This window comes from Ambystoma mexicanum, chromosome 1q (genome assembly GCF_040938575.1).
Source record: "Ambystoma mexicanum isolate Mex_15411 chromosome 1q, UKY_AmexF1_1, whole genome shotgun sequence".
Lineage (NCBI taxonomy): Eukaryota > Metazoa > Chordata > Amphibia > Caudata > Ambystomatidae > Ambystoma > Ambystoma mexicanum.
This window is the reverse complement of record NC_090922.1, coordinates 127,320,998-127,339,151: the sequence shown is the minus strand read 5'-3', so window position 1 is coordinate 127,339,151 and position 18,154 is coordinate 127,320,998. Positions and strand designations below refer to the sequence as shown.

Here is an 18,154-nt window from a genome sequence, read left to right as displayed (position 1 = left end):
GCTGCTAGAGATCTAGCTCCCTTCATCACCAAACTTATCAATGCCTCCTTTACTACTGGCACAATTCCGCGTAACCTAAAGGAATCCTGGGTACTCCCCCTTCTGAAAAAACAAACCCTGGACCCCAACATTCCCACAAACTACAGGCCCATCACCACAGTGCCTTTCTTACTAAAAATACTAGATAAGGTAGCATACATCCAAATTCAGAACTTTCTTGAGGTGAACCATCTCCTTGGCGCCCACCAGTCCGGTTTCCGACCTCAACATGGCACAGAGACTGCCCTTATCGATTTAATGGCACAAATAGACTCACTCAGAGACGAGGGTAAATTAGCACTCCTACTAGACCTCTCAGCCGCCTTTGACCTGGTGGACCACAGAGTCCTGTGCAATCACTTGGACTCTGCGGCCCACTTTTCAGTGGAGGCTATAGTCTGGATACAGTCATTTCTTAGTGACAGGACCATGAGGGTGTTCTCCCCTTCAGCGGCAGCAGACCCGATACCCATCACTTGTGGAGTACCCCAGGGATCTTGTGTCTCGCCAACACTTTACAATATCTTCACCAAGCCACTCTTTGATGATCTCGACAATCTGGGTGTCACCTACACCAATTATGCAGACGATACCCAGATTCTCCTACCACTTACTGAGGATGTGGAAGATCTGGCTTTGGTGAACAGAGTCTATAGCATCATTCAGGCATGGATGGCCAACCATGGCCTATGCTTGAACGATGACAAAACTGAGCTCATCATCCTGGGCACCACAGCTCGCATCTCTAAACTCAACCCTAATTACTCAGCATTTATCATAGATAGGAACACCATCAAGGTCGCCAGAGAAGTAAAAACTCTAGGTTTCTATCTCGATTCGACCTTATCCCTTACCAAACAGGTAAACTCACTGGCCTCATCCACGGCCTATATATGCAAATTAATTCGAGACGGGAAACAATTCCTATCAGATGACAGTTGGCTTATCTTATCCAGAGCCCTTATCCTTTCAAAATTAGATTATTGTAATTCCCTCTACATAGGAGCATCTAAACAAACCATCAACAAAATGCAAGTGCTCCAAAATAAAGCTCTTAGAGCGGTCCTAAGTATTCCCAGAAGAGCACATATTTCTGAAATAAGACGCAAACACAAATGGCTCTCTACCCAAGAAAAAAAATCAACCTCAAATCTGCCTCCCTCACCAACAAATGCTTAAACAAAGCCCCTAGCTACCTAATAGAACGATTTACTAGAAAAAATTCCACTAGACCAAGAATAATCAGCCCCAACCGCCTTCTAGTGCCCAGATTTAAACTGACCACTATTGGAGGGTCCAGCTTCCCAGTTAGGGCATCTCAATTGTGGAACTCCCTACCGCACGCACTTAGATCTGACCAAACGTTCAACAAATTCAGAAAGAACACAATAAAATGGATCACTGAGAATGCTCTGTAACCCTCATTCTCCCCATGCACCTACTGCATGTAGTGTACTTGATATAGATTTGCTACTATCTAACGTCAGCTGTATGACCCGTTGTCTGCATACCGTTTGTACTTGTACTCTACTGCCCAACCTTTATCCTGTGGAGCCAAGAAAATTGTTCTACCATGTTCTGTAAACTTGTAACTTCTGTAACCAAGCTGTAAGCCCTCTTGTCACATGCGCCCTGCTATCTCAGGGTCTGGCGCGCACAATAAATAAATAAACAAACTTGTTTAAAACTAAAGAGCGTCTACGAATGTGGAGGTCTAACAAAAACTTAAATCCTATGTGCAGATTCTGTACAAAAGAAGAAGAATCACTTAAGCACTTAGTGTTATTTTGCACCTATATTTGATGTGAAAGAACTTTGCATTTGGGTCCTAGGAGTGCAAGTCACCCGTCTTTGTGTGCAGACGAATGTGGGGTCACGTGTTTAACGGAATTGACTTGAAACTGTTAATCCCTTTGACACACTTTTTAGCAATAATTGAAACTCGGTTGAGTGTGGACTCTGGTGATCAGGCTGCGGAACATGACTAAAGGATCTTTTGGGGAAGTTAAATGCCGGAAGTTTTCGGCGGATTTGAGATAGATGAAGTATGATGTATGTTTGTGTTTGTTTGTAAATGTTTTTTAAAGGTCTATAAACCAATAAAAAAAATAAAAAAAATAAAATAAAATGTAGCCATGCCCCTGGTGGAATGAGCACGAAAACCTTCAGGGGGGTCGTTGCCTACTGGCCTGTAGCATTAAGATATAGTAAGAATGTTCAATCTAGACAAGGACTGTTTGGAAACAGCCTGGCCTAATCTGTGTCCTCTGTATCCTATAAAAAGTTGGTTATCCACTCTCAAATTTGACATTCTGGAGATGTTAAAACGTAACACTCTCCTTTCCTTTTCCTTACCAGGATGAGGTGGAGGATAGAAGGAAGGCAGAACAATGTTCTGACTTAAGTGAAAGTCCAAAACTACCTTTGGTAAGAAGGAGGGTTTTACCTTTAAAACAACCTTATCGGGTGGCTTGGATGAAAGTGCCTGAAACTCGCTCACTCTACGGGCTCTTATTAGAGCTACCAAGGTTCAAATGGAGCACACATCAGGAATTTCAAAACCAGGTTAAGGTCCCAAACCGGAACCTGAAAAGGAGATGAAGGGAACAGATTAGTGAGCCCTTTTAGAAATTGAGTCACCAGTGGGAACTTGAAATAAGAACATTCTTCTGACCATAGCTTAAAGATTGACAGCGCTGCCAAGTAGCCCAAAATTGTGCCAACTTGAAGGCCCTTATTTGCCAATGAAAGCAAAAAGGAGAAAACATCCGGAGTTTTACACTAAAAAGGATCAACATTCTTTTCTCTGCACCAGTTGCCAAACGTATTCCAACTGCAACAGTACTATGATTTTGTTGCTGGCCTCCAGGCCGAAAGCAACACCTCCATTACATCATCTGGGAGGTCCCAATCCTTCTATGTCAGCCTTTCAGAAACCAAGCGTGAAGGTTGAGAGTCATGACCTCTGGATGGAGAACCCAAATTCCCTTGAACAGTACTGCTCACACTTTCGGTTCACACCGGTTGCTAACAGATCTACCTGAGGGGTTCCCCAAAAGGCAAAGATCTCTTGAAGGACTTTGTGAGCTAGTTCCCACTCGTGAGAGACTCTGCTGTGCTTGCTCAGACCGTCCGCCACCGTGGTCTCCTCCTGGGCTATGTGAACTGCCGATATGCAGATTCCTTCTTGAATTGCCAAATACCAGAGCTGTATTGCCTCTCTGCACGGTGGTAGTGACCCTACACCACCTCTCTTGTTGAGGTAACACACGGCCACTGTCCTTGTCCATCATCAGGACATTCTTTCCCCATACCGAGGGCAGGAAGCCCTTCAGTGCTAGTCTGATTGCCCCCAGCTCCAAAAGATTGATATGTAGTTTGGATTCTGATGGAGACCAACGACCGCTGACTGTCAGATCGTTGGTGTGGGCTCCCCACCCTGTAAATGAGGCGTCTGTCAGTACTGTAATCTCCTGCCATGGTTGCCAAAAAAGGTTCTCCCTTCAGAATGTTTTCCTCGCAGGCCCACCACAGAAGATCTTGTGAGACTCTGGCTGGAATCTTAAGTCGGTCCGACATCTTTCCTGAGAATTGGGACCATTGTGTTCCGAGAGCCCATTGAAGGGATCTCATTCTCAGGCGGGCTTCTGGCACCAAGGTCGAGCAACCTCAAAAAATCAAATCAAAAAATCAACAAAAAAAATAATCGAAGACCAGAAGACTTTGGGCACTCTGAAATTTGGGTACGATCTAAAAAATGTCTTGTGCCCTCACCTCGGGTGGTGAGCTCTTTCCTGAGGATGTATCTATCACAACTCTGATGTATTGGAGTTTTTGGGAAGGTGTCATATGGGACTTCTTGTATTTGAGGGAGAAGCCCAGTCTGTAAAGAGAGTGGCAGGTAACGTTGAGATGATCCCGGGCTTGTTCAGGAGAAAACACCCTGATCAGCCAATCGTCCAGGTAGGGGTAGACGTGAATACTCCTCTCCTGAGACTCGCTGCCACCACCGCCATCAGTTTGGTGAAAACCCTTGGGGCGGGTGTCAGCCCGAATGGCAGGACTCGAAATCGATAGTGCGAGCCGCCAACCGTGAACCTCAGGTATTTTCTGTGCTTGAGATGGATTGGCACATGAATGAAAATAAGCAACCTAAAGGTCCAATGACACCAACCACTCCTGAAGTTGGAGGGCCTAAAGGATCTGAGAAAGAGTGACCATCTTGAACTTGTTCTTCCTGAAGAAGTTGTTCAAGTATCTCAAGTCCAAGATGGGTCTCAGTCCTCCGTCCTTATTGGGGATCAAAAAATATGAGGAATACCAACCCTTGTTCCTCTCCGTTACAGGCACCGGTTCTATAGCGCCTTTCTCTAGCATGGTTAACATTTCCTGCACAGGGAGAGGATCTTGAATCCTCAAAGAGCGTTTTACCCGGTGGATTACTCAGAGGCTTTTTTTTATAAAAGGAAGGCAGTAACCGTGGGCTATTGTTTCCAGAGCCCAAGCATCTGAAGTAATGTCTCGCCATTCTTCTAGATGTTGAGAGAGTGTGCCCCCCACTGGTGAGCTGTGACTCAAGCCCTCAGAGTGGTTTTGTAGCGGCTGTTGCAAAGGCCGAAGGTAAAGAGGCTGCTGCTTGAGCTGGCTTAGCACCTCTACCTCGTCCGCCGCAAGGACATTTTCTTCGGCCTCTTTGACTGGCCATTCCTCTCGTCCTTCCAAGTGAGCAGTAGTAACAAAAAGATCTACCCCTCCAAGTTTGTCCATTACGACGAAAAGGCTAAGGTTTCCTAACAGCGGAGCCTAAAGATTTGGCCGCCACCTTAGAGGTCTGCAACTTCTCAAGGTTCTCGTCAGCCTTGCTGCCAAAAAGATGAGACCCGTCAAATGGCATGCTGAGAAGTCTAGCCTAGACATCAAAACCCCACTTTCGCAACCACACAAATCTGCATCACAGTGCTGGTAGCCATGGACCTGCTGATGCTATCTGCAGAATCCAATCCAGATTTAAGGGACTCGCACATGGCTTTTTTGCCGTCCTTAACAATAGCTAGGAAGCCGTCCCTTTCATTCCCTTCGGAATAGGCACTGACGCCATAGAAATGCACTCCCACAACTTAGCAAGGGCACAAGCGGAGTTGGCAGATTTGAATGCCATGCTCCCTGCGGAAAATACCTTTCTCGCCCATCCATCTACGTGCTTGTCGTCCCTATCAGGAGGGATGGTAGGTTATGCTGCTGTTACGCTCACCAGGTATCCACAGGGACGCCACCCAGCTGGGTTACTCGCTGGTATGCTTCTCAGCTTTGCCCTGATGTGGTCTGCGGGGAAGGTTCTGCCTGAAAATACAAGAGGACTGTGTTGAAGACTGACCGACGGGGGTAAGTATCCTCCCTCCACCCTCGTATGCTTTCAGTCCCTCTGGCGCCCTCTCCTCACCTTGTGGTAGAATTAGGCACGCTCTCCGCCCTGCCTTCCTTGCAGGGGCGCGTTGTCTTTCATGGGCGAGTGCGATCCAGTTACTTCACTGACGCCGGCCCGTTTGATATTGTTCAGGTAGGTCTTATTGCTGTTCTTTAGTTTTGTTGCTATCCTGCATGCCTTTCTTTGTTTAAAATGTCTCTTTTTCTCCCTTAGGTATGCAGAGCTTCAGCGCGGCGAACTGGCTTGGTTGAGCCCCGCTGGTAAATGATGGCGCATTAAGAGCGCTATGATGCGGTAAGTAAGCGCTATGCGCAGCGCTACAAAGTCTTGCCTTTACTAACCTGTGTTTTCGTTCCTTATAGGTTGCGGTGTTCTTCAGCGCGAGTGGAATGTCCGGAGTGGTGCCAGCCGAGAGGCGACCAGCCAGGTAAGCCTTTTGAGCAGTTCGTAATTTGTAAATGTCTAGCCAGGTAAGCCTTTTGAGCAGTTCGTAATTTGTAAACGTCTCTACAGCTTTCTTATATGTTGCCTCTATCTTCCTCTTTCAGGTCGTTCTGTCCGGGAGGCATGCAGATTCGAGGAAGCTGTTCTCAGTAGCTGCAAGTGTTTAAAGATGAAGACTGCGGGTAAGATGCTGCTGCTAATGATGTTCCTTTTGTCTCCTTGCAGGTTCTGCTTCTCCGAGGTTCGAGGGAATAGCTGGACACGGTGAGCGTCACGTTGCAAGCTGCAAAGTAACATGAAGCATGTTCTGCAGTCAGGGTGTGGTTAATATAGCCCAGGTAAAGTAGTACCACGGAAAGTAGTTCCAGGCCTGCCACACCCAAAACACTAGACCGATTAGCTTGGTTCTTAGGAACCAAGCTATGTGGATGCCTCCATGTTGGCTGACAATACAATAAAGTAGTTCCCAAGCACATTGTTGTTCATGGTGTATGAGCCTGGTGCCATAGGCGCCAGGACTGGCCCCATGAGGGCTTTTGAAGAGGATGCCAGGCTCTAGAGGCCCAAGTCCTGACTCCACCTGGCCAATGGGTTTGCCAGAGTGGGTTTTGGGCGAGAGTCGTGACAGCTGCTTATTTTGAAGTAGCCGTAGCTGCCCTGACCACCAGACTCTCCGGAGTGGGGTGCTTTGACAGGTAGCCGGGGTCGCTACTGGAGGGACAGTATTTTTTGTTGAGATTTTTGTCAACTGCCGGATTAGTTTCCACAGACTCCCAAATCCTGGCCACCCTTTTTTGAAGTGCCACATGGAAAGGCAAAACAGGATCAGTAGGTGGACCCTTTTCCAGAATGTCAGTTAGATCATCTTAGTCAGAGTGCTGGAGGCCTAGACCAACCCATGTATTCGACAACCTTAGACATGAGCTGCCTGTAAGAGGAATCGGCATGCTCCCCTGGTTCTGTTTTTCCGAACTCCAGTTCTGGAGAGGTGTCAATTCCACTTGCATTGTGCAAATAATCATATAGATGCAGCATTCTGCTTTCCACTGAAATGAGGCATTCAGGCACATTAGGTGTACTGTATTGAAGCCCGAAAGGGGCATCTTCATCATCTGAATGCTCTTCCTCCTCAAAAATGAAAGTTAGAGACTTGAAAAAAATCCTTCTTCGGGAGAGGAGTATATATTTTTTCTGGTTTTGAAACCAGAGGCTTCGACGTTGTCGAAGTCGTCAATGTTTTCTAAGACAGTGCCTTTTTAGGAAGGTCACTTGGTCCTGATGGTTTAGCTGGCAAAACTGCCGCAGCTGGCGTCAACGGGAGTGGCGTCGATAGCAGAGACGGTTTAGCAGGTGTCGAGGGCCTGATGGGCTTCATCTTCCCCGACGACGTCGAAGGTCTCAAAGGAGTCTACGAAATCGACCTCTCCCCATGTCTCGAGAGATCCTTCGATTTCTCAGATCCAGGCCTCAAGGGATCTCAATGAGGATCATGTCTTTTACCCAGGGTCAAGGGCGCGCAAGTTTTAGGCCGAGACATCTGCTTTCTGGCTTCCTTAGAAGGCTCGGTCGGAGCACGACTTTGTTTCTCAAATATTTTTAGCATTTCCACACGGAAAGCTTCACATTCTGCTGGAGTAGACTTTTTCAAAGGGCATGCAACCCTTTCGGGGGAACCATCAGACGAAGAAGTCGACCAAGGTGACCTGTGGTGCCTCCTCTTTGCATTCTTCACAGATGACGGCGAGTGACGGGATCCACTCCTAGACCTGGAACGCTCGGCCTTCTTCCGCTGAGGAGAGTCGCCTCTCGACTCATCGGTCGAAGGCCTAGCAGGTCGGGCTTAGGGGACTTCAGTGGTTTGCCTACCTTGAGTTTCCCCTTCTGTTCCTTCAAGGCTTTTTCCTTTGTGGACTGACACTTGGAGCAAATGGTAGTATCGTGGTCCTCCCCGAGGCACCACAGGCAGATTCGATGCGGGTCGGTTAGGGACATCTTCGAACCGCAATCTCTGCACTTTTTGAAACAGGACTTGGTGTCCACGGTGTAGATGAAGAAGACATAATTGTTGAGTTTGAAGACAATCGCTCAAAGTAACAAACATCACAGTGAGGCGCGCTGATTTTCACACGAAGCAAACGCTGTTTGCAGAAAAACAGATTTGAGGCCAAAGGGCGCCATTCGTGCTACATATATCTTCCGAAGAAGTCACCCTCGACGGAGGCCTTAAAGGGACATCGACTCGACGCCATCGATGCATGGCGCCATCTGCCGTAAAAGAATTCTGAAGCAGCTGAAGCTGGACATTACATGTCAAAGATGAGGAATACGTTGGAGGACACAATCCATTCGAATGTTACGTACCGCTCACAGAAAAGGTGATCTGGAGAAACCACCAATACTCACATTAGTGTGAATCGGTTAGCTATCCAGGGGTGTACCATCTTTCTTGGTGCGTTTGGTCATTTGAAACCACTCCACAGGTACAGAGTTTGCTCCTTACATAGTAAAATTGTTGTACACTTCTGTCAATGATGGTTGCATTACTGTCTTTTTAAATTGGTTCCTTGATGTGAACTCTGCAGGGTTACATTATTTCCACCGCATATTCATTATTCTGAAGTCCCCACTGTTTAATGCTTGGTGGCATCCTTGCCATACACTGTAACAAGGGCTTGGAGATCGGCCATGACAGTGAATTGCTTCCCATATAAGAACGTGTGGTGGTGGTGTTTGCAAGCCCATCTACTAGACCCTTTCGTGTTTGCAAATATGCTCTGTGTCGTGGGCTGTAACTCGCTTAGGATTCACTGTTCATAGTTTACTTTATTTTCCAGGCCATAATTATTGCCTCAGTCTGAAAATAAAGCTCATTTTTTTGCAGTCCTTTTGTAAAGTGGAGGAGAATTATCCCAATGATAAAAAATAACTTGCACAAAATATGGCAGAAAACTAGAATGAGTAAGTAGGCAATCCTATGAGGAAGAATAATGTTTGTTTCATCAGTGCAGGGAAAACTGCAGTTTACCGATTCGTCTTGCTTAACTAATCGCCATAAAACACGTGGTCTTTCATATGGACCATTTCAGTTTATTTTATATACACATTTGAATGTCATTTGCACAAAATAAATTACTTTGTGGTAATTTACTTAGTAGAAATTACTTAAACTGTATTCCAATTTCTTTTATGCCCCCCCAAAAATTCCTCTTTCACTACAACCCCTACCCCAATCTCCACCCCACTCCCCTTTTAACCGTTTACCCAAAAATATATACATAATTTCGAAGTAGAGCCCCATTTGAATATATATTATTGTATGTTATTAGAATTTGTATAGCACACTGCTACCATATGCAAGATTGCAGTTCTTTACGTTGAGGATGCAGATCAGAAGTACCCTGAGCTCTGTGTGCTTGTAAGCTTTCTTTGTGTGAAGTGCAGGAGGCATCAAAGCCTTTGTGTCCCGAGGGGTGGCCTCGTGCCTATCGTGCCTATAGGCTAGGCCTATGTTGGCAAGCAGTTGAATATGTAGTTCGTGGTGTACGTTTGTGATGCTTCAAGTCTGGGGAGAAGATGGAAAGTGGCCGGTTTGAGTTTGCATGTGTTGAGTAAAGTCGGAAGAAATTTAGCGGCAAAATAAAAACCATTAAAAATTAATATCAACATAAATCACTAAACGCAGTTATGCAATACAAATACAAATTCAAGAGGCCTTTCAGAAAACTTCATATACACTTTGGCAATATTGCTTCACCATAATAATGACAGAGTATACCTACCAAAATATTAAAACATTTTAGATATTGTTCATGGCATGTTGCATTACAGGTGGGAAATGAAAGTAAACTATATGTCAGCATCTCCATCTGGTTCTGTTCCGCTGCACCGCCTTCAGTCCCTTCCTCTAGACTCAACCACCCTTTTTACTGCTGTGCTCCGTCAGTCATTTGAGTATGGGGAAAGTCCTGCCCCTCTTAAACATCCTATTGTCACACCCTTGCTGAAGAAGCTGTCACTGGACCCTGTGTCTCGGGCCAGTTATCGCCCAATCTCCCTTCTTACAGCTGTCATGAAATGGATGGAAGCAATTGTTACCCCTCAGCTCTCCAAATTTCTGGAGAAAAACAGACAGTTGCATCCTATTAAGTCAGTTTTTAGACCCCTATGGTGACAGAATCGGTTATGGTTTCAAATCCCTTTTGCTCCAGGACCACATGGAGGTCGGAGTTCTGATTCTCCTTGACCTCTCTGCGGCATTTGACACCATTGACCACAGAATTCTGTTGCAACGCCTGGAACAAGCAGGACTGACTGGCCCTGTTCTGGCCTGGTTTTCTTTTTTGAAGGACCGTATGCAGGCGGTGTCCCTTTCAGGTTTCTGTGCACTCTCCAGGCAAATTCTCTGCGGGCCACCTTGCAGATTTAATTGTGGCGTCTGGTGTGAGTTTCAACACTTAAGCAGACGACACACAATTGATTTTTAAACTAAATGCCCCGATATCTGACCCTCTGGCTAAATTAAAAACCTGCCTAGCTGAGATCGGTCGTCGGATGTCCAAGAATTGGCTGAAACTTGAGAAAGAACTGAGGTAATGATAGCTGGCCCCATTGATGACCACTCTTTCTGGCATGCTGATTTCTGGCCTGACTCCTTGGGTCCTTGTCACTACCTTAGTCCCTCTGTGGGTTAAACTCCTCCCTTCAGGCTCTGGAGAAGGACAGATTGCAGCTGTGTGCAGGTCAGGTTTTTGTAAACTGAGACTGCTTAGAAAAGTATTGCTGTTTGCGTCTTCACAGCTCTGCATGAACATGGTCACTGTCTCCATCATGATTGTATTAGATTACTGCAACAGCATTTATATGGGCCAACCAGATTTTTTTGATCCACTGACTTCAGATTCTCCAAAATGCTGCTGCACGACTGGCCTTGAACATATCTGTCCATTCCTTTGCCTCGCTGCTACTGACCAAACTGCACTGGATCCCTGTTAAAAATCTGATAAAGTATAAGATACTCTGTATGACGCATCGTACGTTCTTTCATACAGGACCCTCTTTTCTAAACTGATCCACTATCTCTCTACTCGTTCTCTGAGATCATCCTCTGCCAGTCTGTTGGAAGTACCCCGCTTTCATAAAAAGCCTGATTGGGAGGGCGCTCCTTTTCAGTGTTAGCGATGACACTATGGAATTCCTTCACAGCGTCTCAGAGAGATCTCAGATCATTTGGACTTCCATAGGGCACTCGAGATATTTGTTTCGAGAAGCTACAAGGGCTTTCCTTGTTGATTTTCTTGTCAGTGTCTCTGCAGTTTTTTCCTTCCGGATGGTTAGCGCCCAGACGTCTTTTTGTCCTTCGTTCGCACTCAATAAATTACATTACATCAGATGACATGCTAAACAAGGGTTTGGGAGCCCCTACAGATAATTCCATTTGTACAATATACCACCGAGATTAAAAACATTAAAAAAAGGCATGCTTTCCAAAAATTCTTTTACTGAAAACTTTGATGCCAACAGACAGTTTGCCCAGTATATCGATCTTTAAAGAACATGTTGACCCAATCCGTATCAGGATTAATATATTGCTACTGTAAACTGCTCCTCTGTTGTCTCCATACCAATGTCACATGGCAGTAGACACACATTACAAGGTGTAGAATACTAACTGCAATACAAGTGTAATGGCAGTTTCAGTAGGTGTTTAGGTATACATATGTACCACCTGTATATATGTTTTAAATGATGTAAACTAATGCAAGACAAACTCATAATAAGGATCAGGACAGCTTGCAAGTTCACAGCAGTTTTCCCCCATGTCTTCTTTGTCCTGAATACAGTGTATGGCATCATCCTCCTAGTAACAGACTGAAGGGTGCAGTGGCCCCTTCACAGGGCTTTGTGCCAGAGCAGATGTGGGTTTCAGAACTTGGTGTGGTGGCCCAGCCAAGGGTAGTTCTGTGGACATTAAGGGATGCCGCATGGGGCAGACAAGAAGGCAACAACAAACACACCCCCTTGGTACCTCGGAGCTTCGGAGCCGTCGTCTAAGGGCCACTCCTATTAAAGACATAAAAGTCCTCTCTTTGGCTGAGCCGGTTATACATCACAAACAATTCAAACAAGGTATACCCTCTTCCACAACGGCACAACGGCGCAACGTTGTTGTTTTAACTTATAAATATATCTTCTTTGTCGGTTTTCAGTATGCCCACTCGTAACGGACACTTTCACTGCCTTCCTCGTCTGTCTCCTGGCAACAACAAAAACCCACGGAATAGGTTAGAATAAAGGTCCTTCGCTCTTCAGCCCTGTCCTATTGGCATAAGAGGCTATTAATCATTTACTCTAAGTCCTGCTCTTGTAACTTAAAGCCTCCCACTTCTGGACAAGCTGCTACTGCTAAGGTCCTTTTGCATGATACGTTCATCACATGTTATCAGTAAGGGTCAGTGCTCAGCATGATCTTTATTCGTGTGAGAGAACATCTGGGTGCTGTCCTGCATGCCCTGTGCAATGTTGTGTGAATGATGCCTGACTGAATGTTTAATAAGTGGCGTTTAAAAGAGGGGCTGCCTGAGGATGGGTGTACTAGCAGGTCAGTGTCAATGATGTGACCTGATAACATGCCTACTTACCTTGTAACTGATGGTAAATAAAGATGCCTCATGTAGACTTAAAGGAATTTTTCTTTGCAACAGCTGCATCTTTCATTATAAAAGGAAATCTTGACTTTAATGGGTGCTCTGGGCTCCCTGTCGGCTTGAACGGGAGGCGGTACGCGCACCATGATTCCACAGTAAGTCATGTGGCCATCCACCCGAGGGAGGGACAGTAAAGCGTAGTGCTGGAGGGGGAAAAGATTGGGGACACAGGACGTAACTATAATAATCCCAGAATAGTATATACTGGTCCTGCTAGGCCTCTAGCCTAGCTTTGTGCTTCGTAAAGGAGAAGTAGCATGAAAGAGGAGAATTAAATATTCTTCATGTGTGCCCAAGTCCAGAGAGTTAATAGATCACCCAGCAATCCAGAAGCAAGTGAGCTTTCCTAATGTTGCTTACTGTGGCCTCCTTCAGAGGTCAGCTTGAGGTGGACTGTTTCCTCGACTAACAGTAAATCTCCCCACAAGATAGGAAGCAGCTAGAGTGAAAACATGCCGGTTTCCCTATGTGAGTGTTGGAAATAAATACAACCACTCACAGAGTCGAAGGATAGCCTACTGTTTAAGAAGGAATAGCAAAGTGAGTGTTAGATATGTGGATGCCAAATAATTACCAAACAAATTAATAGCAGACGCAATTAAACCCTTTGCTGGGTGAGTTTATTTGGTTCGTTTCTTAATTCATGTAGTGGGTTATTGAGTTATACCAATATAAACTATGCAAAAGGCATAGTTTCAAGCTCAGTTCATCAGAAATCAGCAGGTGGGATTGATAAAAGCCTATAGGAAGTATGAGTTTATAGACAGCTAACCTGGGAGTTTCTCTCCAGGAGCGTTTCTGCTCCATTCGCCACAGATTGTGTAGCCAATAGTGTTTACGCAAGGCAATTAGGAAGTAGAGGCAGTGTGCTCCTAACGCACGACTGAGAAGCAGGGAGAAGCAGGGAGCAATTTATTTTGATCAGCCCTCTGAGGTGTGCTGACAAACATTTGGTAAATAACTTGTCTGACACATCTAGGCGTGCAATCAGCCTGCTACTAATAGGACACGCCCGGGGTCTTTTTGTGAATGGAACTAACACAGGTGCTCGTTAAGCTGACCGTGTGGTCCAAAGGGCCCTTCAGACCTTAGGTTGACCTATCCCTTTAACTACTAGGAGAAATCCCAGGGTCAAGTGTTGGACATTCCAAACATGTGTCAGTTTCCTTCCCCTTTGTGACAATAAGGTATTCCAGACATCTCTATTCTCCCACTGTCCCAAAGAAACAATCATCCAAAAATATACAGAATTTTTGGACTGAATTACAAATGAAATCTTGTCCAAATCTTTAACACGCTCACTTTCTTTTGGTGATTAACATAAGGTTTGTACTTTTGCCCAATTTTTCCTCACACATCCATTAAGTAACATAGTGTCTCTTTTTATTGCACAAACATGTGTATTCCCCACACCTTTGTCGCACATCAAAGCATTTTTCCTAGCTCAACCGTCAACCTACATGAACGTTTACACTTCAAATGCTTTCCCGGATAAGCCGTAAGCTTTTCAATACATGTAACCATGTGACAGTCACTGAATCGGATCCGTCTACCTTATCCAGTCTTCATCGACAAACCCTGTATGCCTCTTAAGTGTCCCCAAAGTCTAATGGGCCTGTCCTTGCCCGTCATAAATTCTCTTAACAATCTATTCAATTCCCTATTAAGGGGTGCTTCCTTTGCGGAGGCAAACTCTGGCAATGCCAACATTTTGGGCTTTTGCGTAGGCAGGAAAGGCACTTGCCAGGCACTGCTGTAGTCTTAACTGGCCATTGATGGTAGCAGGTTAGGAAATAGTACGAGCACCTGGGCATACAATAGGAGTGCCTGGTAAATGCCTAATACTTACACAATCACAAAACGTTTTTCTTTGCCAATGCTTGTTTTTAACAGGACTTTAGGGACACACATACTGTTTATAAATAGAGTGGTTCAAGGCAGACATGGTCAAAACATTTTTATTACACCAGTAGCGCATTTTGTGCTTCAGGAAAAAGTTAAAACCCTCCTCATCAAATAACTCCCAGAACTACACTACCGTCTTTATATTGTCCCGTCTCCATGTTAGTCTACTTTTTGTCTGATGAGTCTTCATGTGGCGCCCTGATGCCTGAGGGCGACCGGCGCGATAACAAATAAATAAATGCAAATAAAAAATGTGCATCTCCAATTAAGTCATTAACTCTCAGAACATTGCTTTGAAAAACCACTGGCAGGAAATTTGAGCGCAAAGTTTGATGTTAAGGCTTCATTAAAGCAAGCTCAAGAGCCCCCTCATAGGGGGGTGTTTTGGGCCAGAGAGACAGGCACTGGGTGGGAATGGCCATAGGTATTGGCATGTCCATGGGCAGCCCATTGGCAGGCACATACCAAAACACCTCCAAGCTTTGTGTCCCTCCTCATATATAATTTCTCCCCATCTGTACTCTAATGCAATAGTTTTGGCTTATAGGTGGCGCAAGTGCCACCTAATGGCCCGAACTAACAAAACGAAACTGTAACTTACCCTCCTGGCATCAACCCTAACAGTGGAGACCTGGTACGAAAAGGAGGCAGAAATGAAGCGTGTCAATTAGGGAAGAGGAGTGAGAAGAAAAATATGTATTTTGAGCAGGATTGTCCAGTGCTACCAATCCATTAACAATTCTAAAGAGAATGAGGCCTTCAGCAGGTCAATCTTGCATCTCCCTGTAGGATTACTTTTATCAGGTCCAAATGCTGGATCCAGAGTATTGAACATCTCAACCATCAATGCCTCCTAAAGGCCATTCATCTTGCATTGCTGTCCTCATACCTGTGACCTGGTCTGAATGGTAGCTTGCTGCTATAAACTGCAATAGCTTTTCCAAGTAAATTCAAGCAACTTAGACATCATTTGGCATTGGTGGTTCTGAGATGAAGACACATATCTGTTGTTAGTAGGTGGGATTGGGTAAGCCATGTGTGCTGGGTGCCACCAAGCACTCAATTATGTGGAGTCAGGAGATTACAAATGGAGGATCCCCAGGATCCAAAGCCCATAGTTTTGATGCTCATGCGGCCACCCTAATTCTGACTTGTAGTTACCCCTTCCCATGTCCCTATTCTGGGCCCACATTTGTGAACGCCACCCCTTCACCCATGTTCCTCAAGAATTCATGTCACCACCCCCAAACTCTAAACGAACTGGGTCGTTCATCGGAGGAAAGTGTGCTGTTCCATCTCAAAGTATTTCATGAGTATCCATTACCAGGATTTAGTGGATAAATGCAAACAGAAAAATAAGAGCAGGGCAGTGGGACCTGTGAGGGAATCTGAGAACGTGTGATCTCACTGGCCCGAAGAGTCAAGCATACAGCAATAATTTGATACTTGTCAATAGAGTTTTCAATTTCCTTTGTGGATCCGCAAGCAACAGGGAAGAATACTTAGGGTATTTTTATACATTTTCTTTTATTTATATTGCGCACCTGACGACTCAATCGTATCTGGGCGCAGCTTGAAATTAAACAACGGGTCGCTGTCGCATAACGGGCTACCCCAAAAAGACTAGACCAAGCTGAAAACCTAAATCCATTATATAATGTGGCCCACCTATGCTGGCTACTTAAGTAGGTGAGTTTTCAGCACCCTGCGGAACTGATAATGTTTTGTGGGTCCGGATCTACAGCGGTAGGCTATTCCATAGTTTAGGGCCATGCACACCAAATCTACGGTTACCCCTAAACACAGGATTTGACCCAGGGCAGTCGCCGGGTCGGATGGTACCGCCACATTTTCTTAGACATGAAGATGGCAAGTTGGTTACACACGTAAACACAAGGCACAGAATTAAAAAAATCTATCCGGTCCTTCAGTGTGAGTCTTTGTAAGAGCGGCAGAACTTGGAGATTGGAGTCTTGCTCACTTTAAAAATTATCCATACTGCGGCATTTTGGGGTTTTTGCATACGTTGTATTTGTGTTCGTGGTATGCCTGTCATCAGCCCATTGTCCATTGCAGTAATTTAAGCAGGAATTCACCATAGCTCCCATCGCAACTTGGTGGTCCTCCACTGGGATGAAAGGAAATGCCTGACGTAAAAGCGCAGGGTACCAAAAATGCATTGTACCTTTGCGTACACCTGGGCTCTGCATCCTGGATTTTCTTGCCAAATAGAGCCAAGATTTTAAATTTTAGGGGCAAACAAGAAGTCTGCATCCAGGAAGCATCGTGGATCTGGGCTACTATTGTGATTCAGAAGGTGTTTTGGACTGAACAGGACAAATTCCGTTTTACTGGCCTTCTCCAGAAGCCATTTGGAGGACATCCAAGCTCTCGCCTTCAATCAGCATTTTTCAATCTTCTGAAAGGTCTTGTCCACATTCCCCAGTTTTACGAACACTTGAGTGTCGTCAGCATAGGAATGGAAGTTGAACGTATGCGTTCTGAGCAGTTTCATCAAGGGGCGCAAATATAAATTAAATAGCAGGGGAGAGAGTGAAGAACCCTGTGGGCTCCACTTCCCTGTGGAAGGGGAGTAAAGGTGAAACCACCCATCTTGACCTGTTGCTGTCTTTCCGAAAGGAAAGAAGCAAACCACTTGCTGGCTTGGACCAAGTTAATGCCAATCTCTGATACTTCTGAGTAGAATACAGTGATCCCCCGTATTGGAGGCTGCAGAGAGATCTAACAGGACCATGAGGGACAGATCCGCCTGATCTGCCAGCTCAAGGAAATCGGCCCACACTGCCACCAGTGCAGTTTCTGTCCCAAAGCCTGGGCAGAAACCAGATTGGAAGGGATCTAGTATGGATTCATCCTCAATATATTTTTGAAGTTGAGGGGTCACAATCCTCTCCAGGATTTTCCCGTGCCAAGGGAGACCTGCCACTGTACGATAGTTTTTCAATTCCCAAGGATGCAACTTAGCCTTTTTTTTTCTTTTTTTTAAACAGGAGAGACTATAGCCTTTTTTAGTGCTGGAGGTACTACCCCCGTCCATAAGGACTTATTGACAAATTGGGTCACAAAAGGGGAGAGATCCATAGCTAGCCTTTTTGCTACCCTTACGGGGATGGGGAATAATAGGTAATTTGCGGATTTCATGTTTGTCAGAAGACCCGCCACATACTGCTGAATAATAAAAAGGCTCTCCTTTAGGAATGGCCAAAGCTACCTTGGCAGAGTTAATACCAACTTCTTCCTCTGCAGGCAATATTATTTTGGATCAGCTCAAACTTTTCATAGAAGCGAGTTAAACACATTGGCCAGTTCCACAGAAGCTTCCATGGATGAAAATATGCATTTAGGTTGCACAGAATTATCAATGATCAAAAACATTTCTCTAGGTTGGCTTATTGAACCCTCAATTTTTTTCTACTGGTGCATTTCTGTACTCTTTGGTCACCTTCTTCTAGCTGCATTAAAGGTGGATCTGTGTTTCCTCCACTTATTTTCAAAGCCTCTCAAGAGACTTGCGCAACTGAGAAAGGTCTTGAGAAAACCAGGGTTTCATATTTCTTTTTGCCTTTCCCTGCCTCAGTTGAGCTATTTTGGAACATATATTCCCCAGAATCTCTGT

General features: G+C 45.2%; 1 protein-coding gene across 1 annotated transcript in view; it reads right to left on the bottom strand.

Annotated features, from left to right (window-relative positions):
- Positions 1-18,154, bottom strand: part of KLHDC4 (kelch domain containing 4) — a 461,477-nt gene that overhangs the window by 150,692 nt on the left and 292,631 nt on the right. The window lies entirely within an intron of this gene.